Source organism: Phoenix dactylifera, chromosome 7 (genome assembly GCF_051530095.1).
Source record: "Phoenix dactylifera cultivar Ajwa chromosome 7, Ajwa_hap1_PhDact_Kaust_v1.1, whole genome shotgun sequence".
Taxonomy (NCBI): Eukaryota; Viridiplantae; Streptophyta; class Magnoliopsida; order Arecales; family Arecaceae; genus Phoenix; species Phoenix dactylifera.
This window is the reverse complement of record NC_143196.1, coordinates 8,506,635-8,522,932: the sequence shown is the minus strand read 5'-3', so window position 1 is coordinate 8,522,932 and position 16,298 is coordinate 8,506,635. Positions and strand designations below refer to the sequence as shown.

Here is a 16,298-nt window from a genome sequence, read left to right as displayed (position 1 = left end):
TGACGCTGGAGGTCTGCGATCTAGATCAGTCGGTCATGACATCTACAATCGAGAGTTGTTGATGAGAGCATAAAAGTGCGACCCACATGTCACCTAAATTAGTATTATTGCTAACCGATAATGATAAATTCACTGGATTAATATTATATTTGGGTTTCGCACATATTTTCATAAATTAGAAATAAAATGCACATTGAGTTCAAATTTGATTAAAGAAGGATCCCTTCCCAGATTCAACCCGGTTGAAGATCGAGTGGGGTCCGAGTCAGGTTCGGGTCCGAATCGGGTCTATTTTATTTGTGCTTTTGGAAAAGAATTTTTGGGCAAATCTAATTCGGTCATATCATAACTATGAGGTCGGGTGACCCATGACTCGAAACTTGCAATTGACCTCCAGTCAGAACAGGTGACCCGTGATCCAAATCCCAGCAGCCCAAGCGTCCCCTGGCGTCCATTTTTAGCATCCCATCTCCCGTCCGTATCCATCTTCCACGGCGCATCTTCAACGCCAGCACCTCCTCCATCGGATCCTCAGCACCGCGTGCCAGCAGCGCGTCCGCATCTTCAACGGCATCATCCCGCGCGTCCCCACCTCCCGGAATCCCATCGTCCACGGATAACGCCCATCAGCAAATCCCACCTTCCATCCGCGTCGTGCCAGCCACCGTGCCAGCGAGCAGCCGCATCCGTCTCCTCCGCATCCCACGAAGCTCGCGCCCGTCCAAGTCCGCCTCTTCCGCGTCCCAGCCGCCCGTGATCCCGTGAATGCCTCCTCCCGTCTTCAACGCCTCAGCCCGTGAAGCCAGCTACACCGTCCGCGCCCCCTCCGTAATTCAAGCACCCATCCGCGTTCATCCGGCGATCCCGCACCGCGTCTGCACCGTGTCGCCACCGCGTCTCCACCACATGCCAGCAACGCCCGCGTCCGACTGCAAGCATCCCGTGATTGACTCCTACCCGCGTCCTCACCGCGTCTGCCATCTCCCTTCCGCATCAAGCGCCCGTCCGCAGCTATAAAAGGAGAAGGAGGAAGAGGAGAGCGGTGTGCTCGGTGGAGGCTAAGAACCAGGGAGGAGGGAGGCCATCGGCTTGGGAGAGAAAGAAAAAAAGAAACAGAGCATTGCTCTGTTCTTTTGGAGAAGAAAGAAAGAAAAAAATAATATTTTATGTTGTTCTACCGTGGGAGAGAAAGGGAGAAGTGTTTTTTTTGATTTTTTTTTGTTATTTCTTTTCTTTATTTTATTTGCAGAAGAAAGGCAGCATCAAGCACCAATCTTCATTTCTACCTTTGTAATCAATTTATTTTTATGAAATCCATCAATTTTCTTTCATGCAATCCCTGTTCTAGATTCAAATTAATATCTATTTTTTTATGAAATCTTTTATTTTTTCTTTGATGCAATATATTTAATTTTCTTTTATGAAATTTATGTTTCAGGCTTCAATCTTCTTAGTGTCGTCTATTTTAATTTATGCCAAAGCTCTTTATTTTGATTAATTAAATAAATGCTTTCCGAATCTAAGTACTTGTCTTTTAGTTAATTTCAATTAGAGAACATTCAACATCCTCAAAATAATGTTTTCCTTTTATCATTCAAAAATCGAGTTCAAATCCGAGTGAACGTTCTCATTTTTATGCAACTCCAATCGCCTCCCTGTGGATCGACCTCTTACAACCGCTATTCTTCGAGTAGGAAAGGTAAGAGTAAATAATTAAATTTAACTTTTGTTCGTCGGTTCTAACAACGATCTGTTTAGCGTATTTTTAGTTAAACAGGAAAGGACGAACAGAATTTTGGCGCCGTTGCCGAGGAGGCAAATCGAGAAGCAAGAACGATCACGAAGATCAAATTGGATTTTGGATGCCCGGAGTGAACGCACTCCGGTAGTAAGTTTTTATTTTTATTATTTTGATTATTTTCAGTTAATAATTTCGTAGTTATTAAATTCTGAAATTTGAAATTCGAAAAAAAAAATTTTCAAAAAAAAATAAATATAAAAAATATTTCAAAATTCAAAAATTCAAAAATTTAAATTCAAAATTTGAATTTTGAAATTCGAAATTTGAAATTTAAATTTAAATTTTTTTTAAAAAATATAAAAAATATTCAAAAAAAATTAAAAAAAATTTCAAAAAAAAAATATTATTTTTGGTAGTAGTTAATAAGGTGCAATCTCCCGAGGTGATCATACCTCTATTGGGGCTTCTCACGGAGTAATCTCCAGAGCTTATTCAACGGGCATTCGGAGATTGAGTGACGCATAAGGATTAGTTTTAGTTTACATTCAAGTTATTGCTAAAAAAAAATAAAAAAAAATTAAAAAAAATAAAAATAATAAAAATAAAAAAAAAATAAAAGTAAAAAAAAATATATTTTGCTTGCTCATTTAATCAATACAACCTAATGACATTGCATAAACTTTAAAAAAATTATTGATTATTTGTTGCATCAAGCATTTGCATAAAATAATTTAAGGGCAAAACCCACTAAAAAGATAAGGTCGGAAAGTCATTACCTGTCCTTAGCCCAAAAATCACCACCTTGCATACTTATCCTAAGCCAAATTAAATTAAAATCAAATTAGACGTAGGCCTTAGGGTTTTCGAGCTCAATTAGGCTCTTGGAAAGAAGCGGCTGAAAGCCACTCCAGTGAGGATTTAGTAATTGGTGATATCTAGGAAAGTTTTACAACAGTGAGAACTGTTACGGGTATTGTGGTATTGGTGTATCCCTTCTGGCACCACCACACACCCCGGGACTTTCCTGGTCACTGATTATTGGATCGCTTAACTGGTAAGTTCAAGCTTAATCTGAAAGGGAGATTAGGAGCTGTCTAATCTAGGAGAGAATTTCAAGAACTTTTTAACCTGATAAATCTCTGTGCAACTAGATTTAAAAAGCTACTAAACCTCACTTAATTCTAAGACTAATAGGGTCAAATTGTTGTGTGGTGTTGATTGTGGTCATCTGTGTCTAGCCCTTCTCTTCTTTTAGGATTTCGTTTAGGAGTCGAGTCTAATTAAGTTGTGGAAAATGTATGCATGGTAGAAGGTCATTAAGGGATAAGTTAACCCCATTTGATCCTGAGATTGACAGAACTTTTCATCACAACCTGCGAATTGTAAACCAACCGTCGATCTCTACAATGGGTGAACATATTAGAACCCTAAATGAATTGTTTGCACCCGCATCCGCTAGTCCCCCTACCTGCATAGTATTACCAATAAATAATGCAGCCCAATTTGAAATTCGGGCTGCAACAATAAATATGTTACCCAAGTTTCATGGGTTCGAGAGTGAACAACCCTATATTCATCTAAACAAATTTTTGACAATCTGTCAAACATTTAGAAATCAAAATTTAGATGAAGAGGGTATTAAATTAAGGTTTTTTCCCATGACTTTAGAGGATCGTGCTGCTGCATGGCTGTATTCCCTAGCTTCAAATTCCATCACATCATGGGAACAACTATCTAGGAAGTTCATGGCTAAGTTCTATCCTATGGTAAAAACTGAAAAAATTAAGGATGCCATAAGAACTTTTAGAGGAAAATCTGAGGAGGAATTTTTCCAACTTTGGGAAAGATTCCATGATCTTTTGGTCAAGTGCCCGCACCATGGGCTTGATAAGGCTGATCTGGTCCACTTCTTTTATAAAGGACTACCTCCGGCACATAGAAACATGATTGAGTCCATGCACAAGGGTAGGTTCATGAACCAAACCCCAGATCAAGCCTATGAATTTCTTGTTGACTTAGCTGAAAACGCCCAAAATTGGAGTAGCTATGGTGAGGAAGTAAATAGAGATGAGTTCGGGTCTAGAAAATCAAGTAATTATGAAATGAAAGCAGAACCAGATCTCAAAAATGTTATGTCCAATCTGATGACTGGAATGAACAACTTAAGCAAAAAGTTTGATGCTTTCACTGTTTCCACTAGCTCGAGTTCATATAAAGAGTTAAATCCAATCATGAAAGTGGATCACGAGTCAAATAGTTTATGTATCTTGTGTAACAGTTCTGAGCATCTAGTGGAGTGTTGTCCTAGTTTACCCAACATAAAGGCCGAGCAAGCAAATGCTCTAAATTCATATAGTGCCTTCAAGAAGCCCACTCCCAACTCGTTCAGCCCAGTTTACCACCCTGATAATAGGTTCCACCCAAATTTCTCATACAAGCAAAATGAACCTATTCAGCATCAAGGTGGTCCACCAGGTTTTCAGAACAACTTCCCCAGGATAGGTCCATCACAAATGAACCAACCTTTGGTTCCATCTGTACCGCCTTATAATGCCCCTATCCCACAGCAACCTTCACAATTAGAAACCATGATGGCTAATATGATGAAACGACAACAAGATTTTATCAAGCAACAACAACAGACCAATACAGCCCAAGCCCAGACTAACCAATTCCATGCGCAAGCAATTGCAAAACTTGAGGTTAGTCTGAGCCAAATAGCTAACTCTCTAGGGGATAGGAAGAAAGGTGAACTACCTAGTCAACCAGTGCCTAACCCTAGTAGACAACAAAATCAAGGTCAGATAGGTCAGTATCAGATTGATTCTAATGGAAACCAGAACCATGAAGTCCAAGCAATTACTACTTTACGGTCTGGCAAGCAAGTGGACAATAAGGTTCAACTTTCTATACAAGAAAAAGAAGAAAAGCATGAACCGAATCCCACTCAGAAAAAGGCACAAGAACAGAAAACACAAGGAATAGAGGAGAAACCAATAGAGACATACACACCCAAGGCTCCCTTTCCCAGTAGACTTCAGGACTCAAAGAAACAATCTAACTTTGATGAAATAATGAAAGTCTTTAAAACTGTTCAAATAAATATACCTTTTCTCGATGCCATAAGACAAATTCCCTCCTATACAAAATTCTTGAAAGATCTTACCACGGTTAAAAGAAAAACCAGCATTCCTAGGCAAGCTGTTATGGCTGCACAAGCCTCATCTCTCATTCTTGATTTGGTTTTCACATAAAGATAGAGGTTGAATACCCTGGCTAGATCACCTAAGTGCCTTATGTTCCGACCTTGGTTGACCTATAGTCACGATGCAGTCATGTTATATGGTTCAGTTTACCTTCTCTATTTTGGAAAAAAATAAAATAAAATAAATAAATAAATAAATAAATAAATGAGGAGATGACAAGTCTAACCTCGTGGTGTAGTTTGGTTCGAGTAATTAAGCCCGAGGGGTGTTTTCACCTAATGCCTTGAGCCAACTGGATCAAGAGTCATTGGCCGAAAACTCGCTACATGGACCTTGCTAGAGCCTAAGGGGGTTGGACTATTGTAACCACCATATGTGTTTCCAATATTTATGCTAAAAAAAAAAAAAAAAAAAGCATGAATAGGGTTGGTTGGGCTGAACCCAGTGACATGTGGTAATGGCTGGTTTGACTCCATTGTATTGGACCTTTGTGTACTTTGGATATTTAGTTGGGATTGATAGCTCTTTCTTTACATACGAACCATTCTTGACAAATGTAGACAACATATGATATTCTGAAAATTTGATAGATCAGGTTCTAATAAACTGTAGTAAACACTTGCGAACTTGAGTATGCACCTAAAATTCAAGCGGTACCATGTTGTGGTGGAGGTATTAGTGCTCTAAGAAAGTCATTCTGTTTATGCATACTACACTTTAGTATTCCCCTTGCTTTGATAGTTGCCAAGCTTTAGAAAAATATATATATCACATGTGTATTGACTTAGATTTCATTGTATATCATTTTATGAATGATGTTTGTGGGTAACATTACTGAAAACCCTCACGAGACAACACTCGTCCACTAGGTAACCTAGGGGTTTAACGGCTTGTTGCACGTGCTAAGTGCAATCGTGATACCCTACGAAAGTGGGTACATATCTTAGTTTTATGTCTTTAGCCTTAATAAAAAGTCAAAGGATTGATCAACACTTTTTGTAATCTCATGTTATTGGTTACTCTGAATTGCTAGAGACTAGCAATAAGCTAGTTGGGGGGTGTGATGAGAGTACAAAAGTACGATCTACATACTACTTAAATTAGTATTATTGCCAACGGATAACGATATTATCACTAATTTAATATTATATTTTTGATTGGGTGCAGGTGATCAGAAATCAAAGTTACAATGCGTATTTAGAATAAATTGGGCCTAGACAAATGCATAACTTAGACCACATACGCCCAACCTGGTCATGGTGATCAAACCCACCAATCTTCAAGCACACTTGCACTCGAGGGGTATATGCCAGCCATCCTAAGACAACACGCAATGGGACATCCGAAATGGCCACATCAGCGATCATCCCGTGATCAACGAGTCCCCTCCAGGTCGTCCACACCCGTGATGAGTTCCGTTCTGATCCTGCCCGAGCCCGTGAAGCTTCTCCCACATGATCTTCTTTTCCCCGTAATCCCAGCTTCCGGAAATTGAGTCCCAGCGATCCTTGACGTTCGCAATTCACTCGTCCACGCCCCTGCCGTCCGCGATCCATCCGAGTCTCCCACCGGCTCACGCGTCCATCCCTTCTTCCGGACCCGTTTCAGCTCCAACGTCGCAGCAACCGTGATCAACGCCCAGCATCCGTCCGCGGCTTCCACTCCCGTGCACAATCCCAGCATCCGAGCAACCCGCGCCCAGCCGGGATCCGCCTCTCCCAAATCTCCCACGCATCTGCAATGCTCCTCCACTGATTCTTCCATGATCCCAGCTCCCGTATTAAGACCTCAGCATCCCGTTGATGCCGCCAGCAGCCGTTCATGATTATCTCGGCGATCACCCAGCCGTTCTCCCTTCCGGGCGTCCTCCAGATCTGCAACGCTCCTCCACTGATTCCGCTTCACCTCCCAGCCATTCACAAGCTTCCCAGCGGCCATCCGGAGAGATCGCGATCCAACCGCAGCTGTCTTCCTCCTCCGCCTCAGCCCGCGCCTCTTTCCTTCCGCACCCGCTTCTCCTCCACGCCATGCTCCGGCGATCTATAAGAAGGGGAGGGGGAGGAAGAACAGGGGAGCGCTCATTCGAAAGAAAAAAAGGAGAGCCGGGCTGCTGCAGTAGCAAGAAAAAGAAGAAAAAAAAAAATAGAAACAGGGGATGCCCTGTTTCTGTTATTAAAAAAAAAAAAAAAAAAAGAGTGAGAAAGAGAGAGGAAGATGATGAGCTAAAATCCTTGGTGATGGGTGAAGGAGGATCCTTTGGTGTACCGAGTTCATGATGTAAATTCTAATCCTTTGTTTTATACGATTTATCTTTTGATTATGTTATGATTCTCATATGTTGAAAATTCTTTTATGATTTATGCTTATTGATACATGTCTTCCTCAATTATTTGATTCATCGTTGACGTTCTAAGGCACGTTGAATGCTTAAAAAGAGAATTCATGTTATCAAGAACATACTCAATAATTAAATTTTATCTGCTTATACTTTTTAAAAGAAAACAAAAGAATCATAGAATTTATTGCATGAACTTGATATTATTAAAGGAGATTCTGGATCCCTACACCATTTTTAATATATCCAAACTTCGACTCTCTATTTACTAGTTTATTTTCTATTTGCAAACCATCATCTTAATCCACAAGTTCATTGAATCAATTAATCTGAAATTAAACTAATAATCCATATTTCGTTCCCTGAGGAATCGACCTCGGACTTCCGAGTTATACTACTTGTGCGATTCTCCTGCACTTGGGAGAACAGTTTTATTTTTGCATCAAGTTTTTGGCGCCGTTGCCGGGGAACGGCTGAGTTATTAGCATAATTTTAGATTTAATTTTTTTACTTTAGTAGTTAGTATTTTTCTTTTGAAAAAAAAAAATTTGCATCTTTACTACTATTTTTAATTCCCTGCACAGTTTGCATCAAACTCTGATATCATATAAATTAGCCGTCTGATTTGACTCAAATTTGGTCAGCGAGTGTAAGACACATTGTTAGATAATCTGAACGGTCGGATTGACATTCTGATATTTTTAAGACCATCAGATTAATACGAAACCTTGCTGATTTCTGTTTTAAATTTTCTGTGTTTAAATTTTTAGAATCAGAATTTTATTGTTATCATATCTCATTAACCCTTGTTGCTAATTGAAAATTTAAGAAAAAAAAACTTTAAGAAAAGATCAAGGGTGATTATTCAAAAAAATAAAAAAAAGAGGGAAAACCTAAAATTTTAAATTTTAAATTTCAAATTTCAGACTTCAACTCATAAAATTTAAAAATAAATAAATAAATAAATAATTTGCTTGATCACCTATTCAATGAAATTTAATGTCATGTCATAAAACATTAAAAAAAAAAATCTCCTGATTGTTGCATATAGTATAAGGCATCAGCATAAAATATTCTAAGGGCTGAACCCATTTAAAAAGATAAGGTCGGGATTTCATCACTCGTCCTTAGCACAAAAATCACCCCAGTGCATAAATATCCTAAGCTTAACTAAAATCAACTAGACGTTGGCCCCTAAGGACATTCGAGCTCAATAGGACGAAGACCACCGAAAGTTGCACCAATTTCGCTCTGTGGCTTAGTTGATGTCTAGGCAAGCTTTGTCCCTATAAGGGAGACAGTTCATCTGTTCGAGGCAAGTGGGTTTTAAGTGGGACCTTTGCGAACGCATCGTGACCCCTCCACTTACCTGGGAGCTTACCTGGTCAACTCGGTTCATTGGACCGGATTGGAGGCTTAGGTGTCCTCTTCAAACCAGTTAGGAGCTGTCTAGAAATTTATGAAAAACATTAGAAATCGAGGTGTAATGTTTTGTTGCATGTTTGATTGTGAATAGGATTTTTGTTTTAGGATGTCGTTTTAGGGTATCTTTAGTTGGTACTTATATTTATTTATTTATTTTATTTTTTTTTTAAAAAAAAGAAAGAAAAAAAAAGAGAGGGAAATATTTTGCATGTTAAAGTGGAATAGGGACGACACCGGTCGATTAAGTCGTACAACTTTAGATCATCCCTTAGGACATACCTCTGAAATTCCTTCACAATATCTCACACCTTGTGAGATGGCTGATCTAAATGAAGATGCGGGGAGTCACCACAATCGAGAACGAGAACCCCATGTTATGACTCTAAGACAATACCTACAACCGGCTAGGACTAGTCAACCATCATGCATAATTTTTCCTGATAATGTAGGACATTTTGACATCAAACCCGGGATAATTCAATTACTGCCCAAGTTTCACGGGTTAGAATCCGAGAGTCCGTATCTTCATTTAAAAGATTTTGAAGAATTGAGTATTACATTTAGAGTGCCAAACGTCACCGAGGATGTCCTCAAATTGACATTGTTCCCTTTCTCTCTAAAGGATAAGGCCAAAACATGGCTAAACTCTTTGCGACCTAGATCAATAAGAAATTGGCAAGATATGCAGAGAGAATTTTTAAAGAAGTTCTTCCCCACACAAAGGACCAACTTTTTGAAGAGACATATCAGCAATTTCCAACAAAAAGATAATGAAACATTTTATGAATGTTGGGAAAGATTTAAAGACCTTCTTCTCTCATGCCCTCATCACGGGTTCGAAACTTGGAGAACCATTAGCTTCTTTTATGAAGGTTTATCTCCACAGTTGAAACAGTTTGTAGAGACCATGTGCAATGGTAGATTTTTAGAAAAACACCCTGATGAGGCATGGGAGTATTTGGATTCCCTTGCTGAGACTGCCCAACTTTGGGATAACGGGGATAGAAACAACAAGTCTTTGCCTAAGCCTACTAGCTCTGTACAGGGAGGCCTTTACAACCTCAGAACTGAGGATGATCTTCATGCTAAAATGGCAGCCCTCACTAGGAAGGTAGAAGAAATTGAGCTTAGGAAAGTTGAGCCTGTCAAGACAATAGAGCTTAGAAATGAGTGTTGTGGTATCTGCGATATGTCGGGTCATACCACTACAGATTGTCCCACCATACCGGCATTCAAAGAAGTCTTGCACGATCAAGCAAATGCTATGAACTCCTACCAAAAGCCTTATAACGATCCATACTCAAATACCTATAACCCTGGTTGGAAGAATCATCCAAACTTTAGGTGGAGAAACGATCATCCTCAACAGTCACACCATTCAGCTCCTCCACCTGCACATCCTACTTTTGCATCACCACCCTCTCAAAAGCCAAATATCGAGGATACCTTGCAATCCATACAAACTTTTCTACAAGGTCAAGCTAATATCAATGCTCAAAATACTCGAAATTTTGAAGACATAAGGAACCAATTGTCAATGTTGACTACCGTCCTAAGTACCCAAGAGAAGGGTAAGCTTCCAGCTCAACCCCAACCTAACCCACAAGTGCACGGTAGTAATAATACGGCTCCTTCTAGTTCACATACAGAGCATGCAAAGAGCATTATGACTTTGCGTAATGGGAAAGTCATTGATCAAACCGTCCAATTGAAACCGCAAGTTACTTTTAATTCTGATGCTCCTAAAGTCAATGAAAGGGACAAAGATGAAGTTGAGGTCCCAACTTCTACCGAGAAAGTTGAATGCCCTTTTTCTCCACCTTTTCCACAACGATTAAAGCCGTTGCAAAAGCTCGAACCTAATTCTGAAATTTTTGAGCTTTTTAAGCAAGTAAAAATCAACATACCTCTTCTTGATGCAATCAAACAAGTACCTTCATATGCCAAATTTTTGAAGGACTTGTGTACTGTCAAACGCCGATTAAATGTTAAGAAGAAGGCATTTTTAACTGAAAATGTGAGTGCTATATTGCAGCATAACATTCTCCCTAAGTATAAAGATCCAGGTTGCCCAACCATCTCATGCATCATAGGCGACTTTAGGATAGAGCGAGCATTGTTAGATTTAGGGGCGAGTGTGAATTTGTTGCCATATTCTGTCTATGAGCAACTTGGTTTAGGTGAGTTGAAGCCAACCTCCGTCACTTTGCAATTAGCTGACAGATCAGTTAAAATTCCAAGGGGGATTATCGAGGATGTATTAGTCCAAGTAGACAAGTTCTACTTTCCTGTCGATTTTATTGTATTGGACACACATCCGGCTTCGAACTCACAATCTCAGATTCCGGTCATTTTAGGACGTCCATTCCTTGCAACTTCTAATGCATTGATTAATTGTAGGAATGGCGTCATGAAGCTTTCTTTTGGTAACATGACCTTAGAACTGAACATTTTTAATGTGTGCAAACAACCCAATGATTTCGAAGAGAGTAAAGAGGTTGATTGGGTTGAAACCATCGCAGAAGATTATTTGTTAGCTAAAGCAATTAACGACCCATTCAATGATAGTTTAATTGATTGGTGTCCTAATGGAACCAATGATGATGATTTGTCAGTCACACCTATTGTGGATAATTTAGATATCAAGATGGTCAATGGGTGGAGACCAAAAGAAGAAGAATTTGAGAGATTGTCACCTCGAGAGGTGAAAATAGTACCATCCCATGAGCAAGCACCCAAGCTCGAATTGAAACTCTTACCAAAGGAACTTAAGTATGCTTTTCTTGGACCCGAAGATACTTTTCCTGTAATCATCTCGTCTGGACTTGATCATACCCAAGAAAGAAAATTAATTGATGTTTTAAAGAATCATAAAGGAGCCTTAGGGTGGTCTATTGCCGATTTGAAGGAAATTAGCCCCTTAATTTGCACGCACCGGATATATTTGGAGGACAATGCCAAAACCACAAGGCAAATGCAACGAAGGTTAAATCCTACAATGAGAGATGTGGTTAAGGCAGAAGTCCTCAAGTTGCTTGACGTGGGTATTATTTACCCAATTTCCGATAGCAAGTGGGTAAGCCCTATTCAAGTTGTTCCTAAGAAGTCGGGTTTGACGGTAGTAGAAAATGAACAAGGTGAACTAGTTCCAACTCGTGTCCCGACGAGTTGGCGCATGTGTGTTGACTACCGAAAGCTGAATTTGGTCACACGAAAGGATCACTTTCCTCTACCCTTCCTAGACCAAGTATTGGAGAGGGTTGCAGGGCATGATTTCTATTGTTTTCTCGATGGCTATTCGGGATATTATCAAATTAAAATTTCACCAGAAGATCAAGAGAAGACTACCTTCACTTGTCCTTTTGGCACATTTGCTTTTCGACGAATGCCATTTGGGTTGTGTAATGCACCTGCAACATTCCAAAGATGCATGCTCAGCATCTTTGAAGACATGAACGAGAAATTTTTGGAAGTGTTCATGGACGATTTCTCCGTTTTTGGCGACTCATTTGATGATTGCCTGTCACATTTACAAGCAGTCTTAGCTCGATGTATAGAAAAGAATTTGATACTGAATTGGGAGAAATGTCACTTCATGGTGCCAAAGGGAATTGTCCTAGGACACATTGTTTCATCAAAAGGAATGGAAGTAGATAGAGCTAAGACTGATTTAATTGCTAAGCTACCTGCACCCAAGACGGTTAGAGATGTTAGATCATTTTTGGGTCATGCCGGATTCTATAGGAGGTTCATCAAGGACTTTAGTGTCATAGCTCGACCATTATGTAACCTCCTATCCCTTGATACACCGTTCAATTGGACTGAAACCTGTCAGGAGGCATTCGAGAAGTTAAAGTCTATGCTTAGCACTGCACCCATCGTTCGACCACCCGATTGGTCATTACCTTTTGAGATTATGTGCGATGCTAGCGACTATGCAATAGGAGCTGTCTTAGGACAACGCAAGGATAATAAGCCATATGTCATTTACTATGCAAGCAAAACCTTAAACGATGCTCAAATAAATTACACCACCACCGAGAAGGAATTGCTTGCAGTAGTATTTGCCTTAGATAAATTTCGCTCTTATATCCTTGGTGCTCCTATTGTTATCTTCACGGACCATGCGGCACTAAAATATTTGTTGGATAAGAAAGAGGCCAAACCACGCTTAATACGATGGATACTTCTACTCCAAGAATTTGACATCACTATCAAAGATAAAAAAGGAGTAGAAAATGTGGTTGCTGACCATTTATCACGATTAGTTTTTCATGATTCAGTGCCACAGTTTTCCATCAAGGACTCATTCCCTGAAGAGCAGTTGTTTGCACTTTCTAGTATACCATGGTATGCAGATATTGTAAATTTTCTTGTTACAAACCGGATGCCAGAGCATTGGGGGTCGACAGATAGAAAAATTTTCTTGCGCGAAGTAAAAAATTATTACTATGACGATCCCTATTTATTTAAATATTGCAACGATCAAATCTTTAGACGATGCATACCGGATCGTGATATACAAAGCGTACTTTCTTTCTGCCACACTGATGCTTGCGGTGGACACTTTGCCTCTAAGAAAACTGTTGCAAAAGTTTTGCAATGTGGTTTCTATTGGCCCACTATGTTCAAAGATGCCCATGAGTTCTGCAGGACATGTGATCCATGTCAACGTATTGGAAGTCTAACTCGTAGGCAAATGATGCCTCTTCAACCCATTACTATTATCGAAATTTTCGATTGTTGGGGCATCGATTTTATGGGCCCATTCCCACCATCTTTTGGATATGAGTACATTTTAGTCGGTGTCGAATATGTGTCCAAATGGGTAGAAGCTGTTGCTTGTAAGACCAATGATCACAAACCTGTCCTGAAGTTTTTAAAAGAAAATATTTTTTCACGATTTGGGATGCCTAAAATCATAATTAGTGACGGTGGAAAACACTTTTGTAATAAACCTTTCGAAACCTTATTGAAAAAATATGGTGTCACCCATAGAATTGCTACCCCATATCATCCGCAAACCAGTGGCCAGGTAGAGTTAGCCAATCGAGAGATCAAACATATTTTAGAGAAAACGGTGAACCCATCACGGAAAGATTGGTCCTTGAAACTATCAGATGCATTATGGGCCTATCGGACTGCATACAAAACCATTCTTGGTATGTCTTCCTACCGGCTAGTTTACGGAAAAGCATGTCATCTGCCTGTAGAAATAGAGCATAAATCGTATTGGGCAATTAGAAAATTAAATTTTGATTTACAAGATGCCGGTCTAGCTAGAAAATTGCAATTAAACGAGCTTAATGAGATTCGCAGAGATGCTTATGACAACGCTAAAAGTTGCAAAGAACGAATGAAGATCTTACATGATAAATCAATTTTAAAAAAATCTTTTGAACCTTTGCAAAAAGTTCTTTTATATGATTCCCGCTTACATCTGTTTCCTGGTAAGTTGCGATCGAGATGGACAGGTCCTTACATTATAAAAACTGTTTTTCCACATGGGGCGGTTGAGATTGAGAATCCACGAGATGGTAAAATTTTTAAGGTAAATGGACACAGGTTAAAACCTTTTCTTGAGAATTTTGCAGATGAAGAGGACTCCTTTTTCTTGGGGGAGCCTTCTTATGACTGAGCATGAAGGCAAAGGTACGTGTATATTAGTTAGGATTATTTTTCTAGTTTTGTAGGTTTTATTTTCTGGATATCAACAGCTCAAGGTATTCCTCTTCTCTTCAATATTATTTTCTCTACTGTCTTTCATTATAGCTTTCTTGTATCTATTACATTGAGGACAATGCAATGTTTAAGTTGGGGGGAGGGAAGTATTTTGATTTAAAAAAAAAAAAAAATTGCATTCTTTTCTAAGCAAATGCACATGTATTTTCATATTGAGTTTGTGCAACTATTACGGCAAGGAACACATGCATATTATGACTGATCAGAGACCTATTATTAGATCCCCGCACATGTATTTAATGATTATAGGAAGGCCTCAGGAGTTCATATTTGTTTAATGCATTTTTATTAAGCCGTATCTGTAAAAGAAGTACGAGTATCCTTGTCCGTACTATAAGGTTCATGATTTGGTTTTCACATAAAGATAGAGGTTGAATACCCTGGCTAGATCACCTAAGTGCCTTATGTTCCGACCTTGGTTGACCTATAGTCACGATGCAGTCATGTTATATGGTTCAGTTTACCTTCTCTATTTTGAAAAAAAAAAAATAAAATAAATAAATAAATAAATAAATAAATGAGGAGATGACAAGTCTAACCTCGTGGTGTAGTTTGGTTCGAGTAATTAAGCCCGAGGGGTGTTTTCACCTAATGCCTTGAGCCAACTGGATCAAGAGTCATTGGCCGAAAACTCGCTACATGGACCTTGCTAGAGCCTAAGGGGGTTGGACTATTGTAACCACCATATGTGTTTCCAATATTTATGCTAAAAAAAAAAAAAAAAAAAAGCATGAATAGGGTTGGTTGGGCTGAACCCAGTGACATGTGGTAATGGCTGGTTTGACTCCATTGTATTGGACCTTTGTGTACTTTGGATATTTAGTTGGGATTGATAGCTCTTTCTTTACATACGAACCATTCTTGACAAATGTAGACAACATATGATATTCTGAAAATTTGATAGATCAGGTTCTAATAAACTGTAGTAAACACTTGCGAACTTGAGTATGCACCTAAAATTCAAGCGGTACCATGTTGTGGTGGAGGTATTAGTGCTCTAAGAAAGTCATTCTGTTTATGCATACTACACTTTAGTATTCCCCTTGCTTTGATAGTTGCCAAGCTTTAGAAAAATATATATATCACATGTGTATTGACTTAGATTTCATTGTATATCATTTTATGAATGATGTTTGTGGGTAACATTACTGAAAACCCTCACGAGACAACACTCGTCCACTAGGGTAACCTAGGGGTTTAACGGCTTGTTGCACGTGCTAAGTGCAATCGTGATACCCTACGAAAGTGGGTACATATCTTAGTTTTATGTCTTTAGCCTTAATAAAAAGTCAAAGGATTGATCAACACTTTTTGTAATCTCATGTTATTGGTTACTCTGAATTGCTAGAGACTAGCAATAAGCTAGTTGGGGGGTGTGATGAGAGTACAAAAGTACGATCTACATACTACTTAAATTAGTATTATTGCCAACGGATAACGATATTATCACTAATTTAATATTATATTTTTGATTGGGTGCAGGTGATCAGAAATCAAAGTTACAATGCGTATTTAGAATAAATTGGGCCTAGACAAATGCATAACTTAGACCACATACGCCCAACCTGGTCATGGTGATCAAACCCACCAATCTTCAAGCACACTTGCACTCGAGGGGTATATGCCAGCCATCCTAAGACAACACGCAATGGGACATCCGAAATGGCCACATCAGCGATCATCCCGTGATCAACGAGTCCCCTCCAGGTCGTCCACACCCGTGATGAGTTCCGTTCTGATCCTGCCCGAGCCCGTGAAGCTTCTCCCACATGATCTTCTTTCCCCCGTAATCCCAGCTTCCGGAAATTGAGTCCCAGCGATCCTTGACGTTCGCAATTCACTCGTCCAC

The 16,298-nt window shown here is 39.4% G+C and overlaps 1 non-coding gene across 1 annotated transcript; it reads right to left on the bottom strand.

Moving 5' to 3' along the window:
* Positions 1 to 9,435: 9,435 nt before the first annotated feature.
* Positions 9,436 to 9,544, bottom strand: LOC148702674 (small nucleolar RNA R71). Its single transcript, XR_015968496.1, has one exon. It is a non-coding gene; the product is annotated as a small nucleolar RNA R71 (small nucleolar RNA).
* Between the last annotated feature and the right edge of the window lie 6,754 nt (positions 9,545 to 16,298).